The sequence below is a fragment of the Vicugna pacos genome, chromosome 27, assembly GCF_048564905.1.
Source record: "Vicugna pacos chromosome 27, VicPac4, whole genome shotgun sequence".
In the NCBI taxonomy this organism is placed as follows: Eukaryota; Metazoa; Chordata; class Mammalia; order Artiodactyla; family Camelidae; genus Vicugna; species Vicugna pacos.
Genome location: NC_133013.1, coordinates 25,685,554 through 25,695,660, shown reverse-complemented (window position 1 = coordinate 25,695,660; position 10,107 = coordinate 25,685,554). Strand labels below are relative to the sequence as shown.

The 10,107-nt window shown below is 58.8% G+C and overlaps 1 long non-coding RNA gene across 2 annotated transcripts; it reads right to left on the bottom strand.

Annotated features, from left to right (window-relative positions):
- Nucleotides 1–236: 236 nt before the first annotated feature.
- On the bottom strand, nt 237–3,213 carry LOC140689846 (uncharacterized). 2 transcript variants are annotated; one of them, XR_012064986.1, is made up of 3 exons: nt 3,045–3,213; nt 2,605–2,762; nt 237–1,057 (listed from the first exon to the last, which is right to left on the bottom strand). It is a non-coding gene; the product is annotated as an uncharacterized lncRNA (long non-coding RNA). The 2 variants fall into 2 exon arrangements; XR_012064987.1 differs by having other exon boundaries at nt 237–674.
- Between the last annotated feature and the right edge of the window lie 6,894 nt (nt 3,214–10,107).

Below are 10,107 nucleotides of genomic sequence, written 5' to 3'. Positions count from 1 at the left end.
TTTTAGGAAAGAATCTGAAAGGGTTCTACAGGAGGAGGGACTTCAGACAACCTCTCTGGAGCCAGCTCAGCCTTTCTGCCAGCCCCTCTTGCTGTGTCCAGGCTGGAAGGGGTGCAGGCTGGTGGCACACTGCCATGGACCGTTTGGGAAAGGAAGGGGTGGGAACTCCTCCGGGCCCAGCTCTCTGAGCACCGGGCCAAGGCCGCCCACACCTGCTGACTCTCTGGGGCCCCTCAGCCCTTCCTTGGGAAATATGTCTCCTCTCCGGCCCAGTGCCCACAGATGCAGGCTCCTGCCCTAGGCCTGACCTGTGCCTCCATGAGAGCCCCCGGAGGAAAATGGGACAGGGGCCAGAGCCAGCGATGGCGGCAGATGTTGGAGGAAGATAATCCTGCATCTTGAGGCAAAGTCTGCATTCTTTCTCTCCTCTCGTTGAGCAACCGTTCACTGAGCACTGCCGTGTACCAAGGCCGAAGGTCAGAGACGAACACAGTGGTGAGCTGAAAAATGTCTGACAACCAGCTCTCTCGGATGCGGGGAGGGGCTCCGATGTGTGGCATTTGATCGTCTCTGCGGTGTCAACATTCCGACCATGGCAGGGATCAGCTGAGTGCTGAGTTGGTTCACATCGTTGTATTGTGTCTCCGCCACCAGGAATGATAGACTTAAATAAACTTACGAGCACAGGGAACAGTAAAATAGGAAGCGACGAGATTTTAGTGGGTATTTTCCATTTTAACAAAATGTATTTAATTGTAAGCTTACGTAATCTAATTACTAACAATGGGTGCATTTAACAACCAGTTCACAAAATTCCCCAGAATTTAACTACCAGCTCTCGAAAGCCAGTACAAGCCAGCTCCAGTTCCCTACTGGGAACTGAATGTAGTCCGTGACCTCAATACTATGGTCGCTAAGGAAGACAGGTCCACCCAGGGTAGGGTTGTTGCTGGGGGCCAGAGGGACACCACTGGGGCCATGGAGAATCTGAGGAGGCACTGGCCCTGCCCCGAAAGTCAGGGAAGGCTTCCTGGAGGAGGCAGTGTCTCACGGCGACCTGAGGGAAGAGTAACAGTATCCCAGGGAGGGGAGAGGGGAGAGTGCCAGGCTGAAGGGAGCAGCAGGGAAAGACCCGGAGAAGAGAAACTGCTTGGCATGGACCAAAACCCAAAAGGGGAGACTCAGTCTGGCTGAAGGGAAGGCTGGGTTCCAGTGCCGGCTCCGCTCTTGACGCCTCTGCCACTTGGGGCAAATCTCCTCCTTCTCCAGGCTTCTCCATTCTGTCAAACTGGGGCCTTGGACCACAGGGTCTCCAGGCCTATTGACTGTCTTGAGCCACAGTGGTCCGTGGAGGGGTCTTGGAGTATAGTAAAGCTCATGGTGGGGGTCTGACCCATGGCAGACCCTCTGCAACCAAGTCTTCACCTCTCTTCCCCTCCCCCTTTCACTCGGCTCCTCCAGGTGATCCCCGAAACTCCTGGTCTGGCTGTGGAAACTATCATTACAGTCACTTATAGAGTGTGCGCTGCTTCTCCTAATTACCGAGCAGTGCAATTTCAATTATACGTCTAAGGAAACATCTCGGGAGCTCCCTCTCTAGGGCCAGCCTGTCAACTGCAGCCCGCAGGCTGACCGGAATGGAGTAGGCGGCTGGCGGCTGCTGCTGGACTGCCCCCCGAGGCTCCCTTCCTGCCACACCGGGCAGAAAACCCTGGCTCAGAAGCCTGCCCTGCAGTGAAGGGAGGCAGGGGACGTGCCCCAAGAAGAGGGTCTGAGACCTGGGAACGCCTGGGGGCTCTCTCTGGTGATGCTGGAGGCCTGGAGGCCTGGAGGCCTGGAGCCCATCACTCAAGGTCAGAGCTTGCAGCCAAGGAAGGGGTGTTTAATGTTTAGGAAGCAATGCCGCTGACTAGATGCAGATTTTCTGGCCTTATATCTCTTACCACCCAGTGCAAAAATCCCCCCAGAAACAACCCGACCCTGCAGAGGGGCCATCCAGCCTTGCCTCAAAAATCTCCTGTGACAGGGAGCTCAGGTCCCCAGAAGAAGCCTGTGTTACTTTTGAGGGCTCCTCAGATGAGAAAACTCTTCCTCAAATCGAGAGAAACCCCCCTCTGTGAAACTCCTGTCCCCAGGCCCTGCCTCCACCCCCCGCCCCCAAAGCTGCTGCTCCCTCTGCCGTGGGTGCCGACGGGCACTGCTGCCCCCTGGACCGCTCCCGGGCAGGTGGCCAGCCCTGGGATCTTGCCTGGTTCCTTAGCCCCTCCCTGCAGAGGACCCTGATTTGCAGCTCCCCTGGACTTCTCCCTATGAACGCCCACCTGGGTGCTGGCATCCAGTCCCCCAGCACTGGGTGGATAATCCCCAAGTGGCTCTGCTCCAGAGTCCCAGACCCTCGCTCTTCCCACCACCCATATCCACACCACCCCAAACTCAACCCCCCAGCTCCCTCGGCCCTGCCCCCAACCCCACCTTGTCCTGTCTTCAAACTCCAGCACCTCCTTCTCCTTCTCCTAGGTGTATCCAAATCCATCCTGGCCCTGTCCTACTCAGGCCTCCATCCTCTGTCATCTAGAACTGTGAAGCCCCTAGCTGGTCCCCCACCTGAGTCCCCAGGGGCAGCAGAGCATAGACAGCAGGTGCGCAGCTCCAGGTGGATTCAATTCGCAGCTCCTCCACTGCTAGCAGGGTTCATAGGCCTCAAGCAAGCCACTTAACATCTCTGCTTCCTTTTAATATTAGTAGCTGTCTCCTAGGGTCGCCTGTGGATGAATTCAGAGTGGCCGATAGGGGATGGGAGGAAGAGGGATAAGATGAGGCAGAAAGGGTCACTGAGACCTTCCATGTTCAACTAAGGCCTGTGAACTTACTCCTGAGATGAGTGGGAAGCCTTCAGGATAAAGTCTCCGATCAGTTTGGTATCTTAGATGGTGCCAGGGGATGCCTCCTCTCCTGCAGAAGCTGAGGCCTGCCCTGCCCGGGGGCGCTGGGGGGTCTTGTTCCTGCCCCCCGCCCCCCACCAGCCCCCACATCTATTCTCATACCAGGAAGTGGCGGAGCTCTGCCGGGCACAGCCCTCCCCTCTCGTCAGACTGCAGGCCTCTCTCACCACAAGGGACCAGGACTGGACAACTCTTCAGAGGTCCGACCTGAGGATAATGGGCTTGGGGCCAGCGAATGCCACTTGTGCAGGCAGGGGTCTGGAGAAGCATGGCCTCAGGGACAAGTCACTGGGGCCTCACAGAGTTTCTTACCACCCATCCTCTGACACAACCCACCACTTACAAAAGCTCTTTCGCAAACGTTGTTATTAGCTTGATTAATCCTCATAACAGCTCTGGGAGTTGGGTGTTATTATCCCATTTTCCTGGGGGCAAACTGAATAATGTTATGGTCCAATTAGGAGCCTGCTCAGCACAGAGAGCACCTGGGCGAGAGGGAGGAGGTGCTGCTCCTGAAGCCAGCAGGGCCAGCCAGGCCCAAGGCAGATGGAGGCCCAAGAGTGGAGGGCCTGCAGGTGGGAGAGGGGCACAGAGGCAGAGGGAAGGTGTGAGTGTGCCTCTAGCGAGGACTCCCAGAGCTAGGGCCTGCCAGACACCAAGGAGAGAGATGTGGAAGGGCCGGGAGAACAGGCATGGGGACAAAAGGTGGGCTGACTGAGGGCCCTGAAGCTGAGGTCTGGGGGAAGCCTCCTGGAGTCACCCTGCTCATTGTATAGATGGGGAAACTGAGGGGCAGGTAAGAACAGAAACTTGCCTCGGGCCACTCAGCCTGCCAGAGGCCACGCTGGGACATGTCTCCCAGGCTGGGACACAGCTTCTACTCTCAGTGTGTCCTGAGCCGGCCTGGAGCCTGGTGGGCAGGGAGGCCAGGCTGCGAGTGGTCCCAGGGCGCATATAGCCTGGCCTGGGGGATAAACGAGGACCAGCCCCTCTGGGGACCCAGCAGTTCTCACTGGGCAGGGACCAGATGAAGCCTCCAGACCCTCAGGCCTCTCTGAGTGGCCAGCAGGGGGTGGTACTGCCCCAGGAGTGAGAGCTTCCAGGCTCCCAGCCACTTCCCCCAAGGGTCCATCCCTAGGTCCCTGGGCAGGTGAGGGGACTGGAGGCAGGGAAGATGTGTGGGGAGGGGTGGAACAGGGTTTCTAGGGGTGGGAAGGGCACACAGGGCTGGACCTCAGGACTCCTGGGCCCCATCCTGATGCCAGTCCCCTCTGCCCTCAATGTCCAGCCTCTGCACCTGAGCGCTGGAGAGAGTAAGCCCTTCCCCCGCACCACGGCTACCAGCTGAACATCTTGGCCGCGTGCCCACCTCCACCCGACCTCTGCTCTCTAGAAAAGAGAACGCGTCCTCGGCCACACCCTTTGCAGAAAGTTGCCTTGCAACGAGGCTAGACTTAAGAAGGGCCTTCCCAAGGTCTCCACACTGAGTGTCCCTGTCCTACTCTGGGGGCCCAGGAGGATGGTCAGACTGCTATGGGGAGGGAGGGGCTGGATGTTTGCTGCCGTCTCAGACCTCCCTTAGGTGAGGGGAGAGCATTTTCCCCAGGAAAGCAAAGGAGGGGAGGGGGTCCAGGGATGAGCCACCTCAAGCCCCAGAAGAGATCCCAGCACAGAGCAGTGGCTTCCCCAGGTGAGGGGCTCTATGTGTCCGTCAGCAGCCCTAAGACCCTTCTCCCTGGAGCAGGCTCCTGCAATCAGCCTTCTATAGTCTGGTCACAGCTAGAATCCCTGCTCTGACTGAAGGGCCCCTATTTCCCCAGGCCTCCCTTCAAAGGCCCAGAGGTCCACTCCCTGGGGCAAAAGCCCCAGGGCAGGAGGCGATGCAAGGTCCAGGCCACTGAGGATACCGGGGACCTGTAGGCCAGAAAGACCCCACAGCCCAGCCTCCCCTGGGATTTAAAACGCCCAGGAGGCTGGAGTTTCTCATCCAAGTGGCTGTGCTTTGCTGAAGTCATGCTCTCCCGGGTCCTCAGCACCCAGCGAGGCTGTGCCATGTGGGGGACGGACCAGACGGTAACCCAGGGGCTGCTCTCAGCATCACTCTCCTCGGGTGCCCATCAGTGTCCCACGTACACCCAAGTCTGGGCAGTGTCCCCGGGAAAGTCCCCTCTAAGGGCTTGTTGTCCCAGTTCACCTTCAGTTCTCACAAGCTGACTGGTTCCTCTGCCCATAGAGCAGGCAGGTGGGGCCAGGAGCTGGGGAGTCACAGCAAGCACCCTGGGGACAGAGCGGCAAGGAAAACTGAGATGGAGACAAATGGGCAGAGTCCTGGCGGGTCCCCTCCGTGGAGCGGCCAGTGACTCAGGGATGGACAGACAGGGTGAGCAGGAGCCGAAACCAGACAGGGAAGCACGGGAGGAAGAACCCCCATCCTGCAGGTGCCCTTCCGGTCAGCATTCTGAGTCACCAGGACCCCTCCCGCTGCCTTGCGCTGACGTGAGTCTGGCCTTTGTCTTCGTGCTTTTGATTCTATATTCTGCATACCCCGCCCTGCCCCACTGCCACCGTCATCCTTGTTCAACTGCCATCACCTTGACCTGGACAGCTGTAAGAGCTTGAAATCAAAACTCCCCTCCCGCTTCTGGGGCTTTCGTCATGTTGGCGTTGTCAGTAAAGACAGGCCTCCTGGGAACCTCCCTCCACTCCAGCCGCCCCAGCTCTTCTTTAGCCTCTTCTACTCACCTGCTCACCAGTCTTTGCTTCTCTGTCCCCTCTGCCTGGAATTCCCCGCTCACCCCCTGCTTTGCCCAGTTATTACCTACTCTTCAGGTTTCAAGCCATGTCACTTCCTCCAGGAAGCCCTCCCTGACTTCCCAACGAAGTCACATTCCCTATTACATGTGCCTCCTTCTCCCTGCTCTCTGCATCCTTCTCTCTAGCCCTTGTCAGATTGCATATATCTTATGAGATTTAGTTGTGCAGTTAGTGGTGAGTGCCTGCTTCCCCCACTGGATCAGAAGGGGGTCTGGGTCGGCCTTCACTACCTCCACAGCATGTGGCTCATCTCCAGGCACGTAGCAGGCACTCAGTAAACATGCAGTGAATGAATGGATCCCCAGCCAGTGGGGTGTCCCACAGTGAGTCTGCAGCCCCTCTTCTCCCTCCCCTCCGATCCTGCCCCACAAGGCCCCAGGTCCTCTTTCTCTGACCCTTCTCATCTGCAGTCCCAAGAACCTCCTAATGGTTGGGCTCTGTAATGGGGATTGCGCAGGTAGCCTGCCCCCAGGCCCCCAGATCAAGGCCAGACTCAAGACCTCTGTAAATTCCTCAACAGCTGCCAGGAATATCTCAGTGATACCAAGTGCCCTGATCTAATGCCTCAGAGGCGCCCTCCTCCCTGAGTTCGCATCTGACTACTGTTTCACACTCAGGGCCTGTGGCCCTCAGAGACTGTCTAGCCTCCACCTAGAACCAGGTGCCCAGAGAGGGCCAGGGCCCAGCTCAAGGTCACACAGCAAGGCTGCCACAGAGATGCACCAAGAATCCAGGGCGCCAGCTCCAGCTTCGGGTTTTCCCCATGCTAGAATAAGCATGGCTATTTTTAGGAAGCTAATTAGCAAGTCAGATATGACTCCTGCTAATAATAATACCACCTTTATGCTTTTCAGTCTCTGCATCACCTTATTTGCTCCTACAACAGCCAGGTGGATCGGGCAGTGAAGCAGGAGATGATCTCATTAGAAAGGTATGGTCCAGAAAGAGGAAGTGACTGGTCTACCAGCCTGTCCCACAAGCACTGCTCAGTGATGCTCCCAGAAGGGTGTAGTGTCCCAGAGGCTCCTGTCCCCTGCCCCTGGCAGCCTCCATGTGGCCTGCAGCCCCAAACCTGCCTTTTTACAGCCCCGGACCTCAGGGTGGTATCCACTTGTATTCTTTCCCCTGCAAATCTCTATCACGTGCCAGGGACAGTTCCCTGTGCAGTTCCCTGTGCAACTTGGGACCCCAGTTAGCAGGACAGCTTTGTCCCAAGAGGGGCTGGGGTCAGTTCCAGCTCCTCGTCTGACACACTCATCTCCTGCCCACTCCCCCCACTCCCACAGAAGCTCCTGTAACATCTGGCGGCATCACACAGGGCAGGATGAACGGACAAATGCAAACATGATGTCAGATCCTCAATTTCTTCCTGAACCCTCCCAGGGGAGGGAGGCACTTCCCACCAGGATGCTGCCAGGTTGTTCTGTCTGGGAAATGACATGGAGGCAGGATGTGCCTATTTCTCAGATGAGCAGGTGAGGCACAGGCGAGTGCTGGGAGCATCAAGAGCCTGTCACCTCTTGTAAGGTCCCCAGGGCTCAGCACACGCTGAGGTGAGTGGCAGGGTAAAACCAAGAGGGTACCCGGGCCGCTTCCCAGGAGCCCCAACTCACAGAACAAGGGTCCCGTAGTCGTGGGTCCTTCACCCAAGCTGGGGAGCTGTGCAGCCAAGGGAGCTTCTCAGAAAGGGGGCACCGTGGGGGCCCCTGGGCCACGAGGAGGGGGATGGTGCTGGGGCAGGCACAGCAGATGCAAGATGTGGAGAAGAGGGGGTGCTCAGAGATTCCCCACGCAGACTAATGCCGCTGGCCTGGGCGCCCCCAGACCCCGGGCCAGGTAGGCTGGCCTGCAGGGGGAGAATCTGGGGTCCCCCGCAGGCACTGTCCCCCATCCTGGAGTATCTTCACTGACTGACGAATCAGGCAACTGATCCCTGTTGGGCCAGCAGGGAGAGGCGGCTTGCCAGGAGGGAGACAAGGGCCATCATGACGAATGAAAAAGGAAGAGAGGCCTGCCAGGGTGGCCCACAGCTGCCCAGGGGACGATGGGTGCCTCTCCCTCCTCCATCACCTGGTAGGATGAGGTGGACACCCCCTCCTACCCTGCCCCAGACCCAGTCCCCACCAACAAGGAGCACACACGCCAGGGGAGGTGTGTTGGCTGCAGGACAGCAGGGACACGGATGCTGCTGACACAGCAGGAACTAGGCCATCAGCGAACAAAGAGGGGGGATGGGGCCGCATCTGCAGGAGTCATTCCTGAGCAGGCACCACAGCTACACAGCTGAGGGCGGAGGCGTGATCACCTGTCCCCTGAGTGTCCAGTCCAGAGTGTTCCTGATCACATACTCGGGAGCAGGGCTGGTACAGGTCCCTTCTGGCCACAGCCTGGAGCACACATGTTAGTCTTCCTGGGAAATCCCTGTCACGGCCCCCACCGCACAGGGCCCAGGGCCCTCCTCTCCCAGTGGAGAAGGTCTCTGACCTGCCTCCTCAACCCTGAAGGCAGGGTCTGTTCACCACCCCTTCTAGGGTAGGAGGGGGAACGTACAGCCAAGAAGGGGCCATGCTGAGCCCAAAGGCAGGTGGCCCCAATGCAGGAAGGGGGTTCAGACACGATAGCCTTGTGTCTGATGTTGCGCCGCTGTGAGGGAGGCACCCAGGCGCAGGGCAGCAGGGCAGGTGTGGGAGCCCTGACGTCAGGCCTGTCACACAGCATCAGGGAAGGAGCTGCCAGGCCCAGTGAGGGTTAGGAGCCTCGGGGAAGCAGTGGCTTTTCAGCTGAGTGAGCGAGAAACATTGGCTAAAGTACAGTTGGTGCCCCACTTTCCTGTCACAAGCTAGGGAGGGCTGCCCCCTGCCCGCAGGGCCCGGCACTGAGCGGTCCACACAGCCAAGGAGGCAGGGTAGGATCGGGGTCCCGGAGAGGTGGGGGCAGGCAGCAGCAAACAACACCCTGCCCCCTACCCCACCTGCCGCGTGAGGAAAGTGAGGTGTGCTGGGCAGGAAGGGAGGAGCCCCGGTGCCTGGGCGGAGGGAGGGCCAGCGCCCCGGACTGTGAGCTCAGCAAGGCAGGGTGGCCCTGCTCCAGTGGGGCTCTGGGATGCCTCAAGTGTTGGAATGCATGCACGGCGGGGCCGTTCGCTCCAGAGCCAGGTCCTGAGTGTTCCCCCGAGAGCATCATCACACAGACCCAGGCAAGAGGGGGCCCCTGCCCTGGACCTCGCACTCTAGAAGAGTGCACTCTGGCCTTTCTCTGGCCCCACTACCCCCAACAGAGGGGCAAAAATTTGGTGAGCCAAGAGGACATGCCCACCCAAGGCCCATGCCCCTCCTACAAATGCAGGACCCCAGAACTCCCTGCCCCACAGTCTGCAAGGGCCTTTTCCCAGGTCTTGCCAGGTATGTGGATGGACCATGGACCATCCTGGGGCGGTCACATACGAGGCCCAGGGGTGGGGCCGGGGTCGGGGCTGGGGATCGGCTCTCCCCACGCTGCCACATCCGAGCACTGGACCCCAGGAGTCCAAGAATTCCAAACGCAACCTGGCCTTCCAGGTGGTTATGAAGGTATATTTGTCAACGTAGGAGGCTGGAACATATTCTGTTTAGCAGTTTGTTAGCTTGATTATAACTTAAATATCTAGACATATGTTACGTGGGCCTCCATTTGTACTTCTGCCCGGAGCCCTGCAAATGTCAGCGGGGGTGGCCTATCAGAGGCACTTTGTACAGTGCTTCCCCATTCTTGCTCTGAAGCTCATGGCCTCCTTCCTATGGGAGGCCCTGAAGGGGACATGAACCCTAGAGCCCCAGGGTGAACTGTCAGCTCCCTGGAGCAGGGCCAAGCCCTAAACTTCCTCTCCCCATAACCTGTCAGAGCCAACTCAGTCCCAGCACCTAGTGGCTGACAGTGGGGGTTGTCCCAGGAGGCTGGGGCCCTGGGGGAAAAGTACTTCCCAAGCACCTCCTGCGAGCCAGACTCAGGAATACTCTCCCCCAATCCTCAACAACCCTCTGGGGACGGCGTCACGGTTAGTACCCGTTTTGCAGGTGAGGAGGTGAAGGTTCCGAGAGCTCACGGGCCTTGCCCAAGGTCACGTAGGTGGCCTCAAAGCCGCGTCTCCGAGCCCAGAGCCTGCGCTCTTTGTCCTCAGCCAGGCAGAGAGAAGTGTGGGGCGTTTCTGGCTGGGGCACCGTGGGGCACTGGGGACAAGGAGAGAGTAGGCTGCCTGGGGGCACAGCTGCGGAGTCACGCATGGACCCCCAGCTCTGGCCTCCAGCTCCTGCAGGGGCCAATCCCGAGTTGCCAGTGGGGTGCCCTAGAAAATGAAGCTTGTCTATGAAGCAGG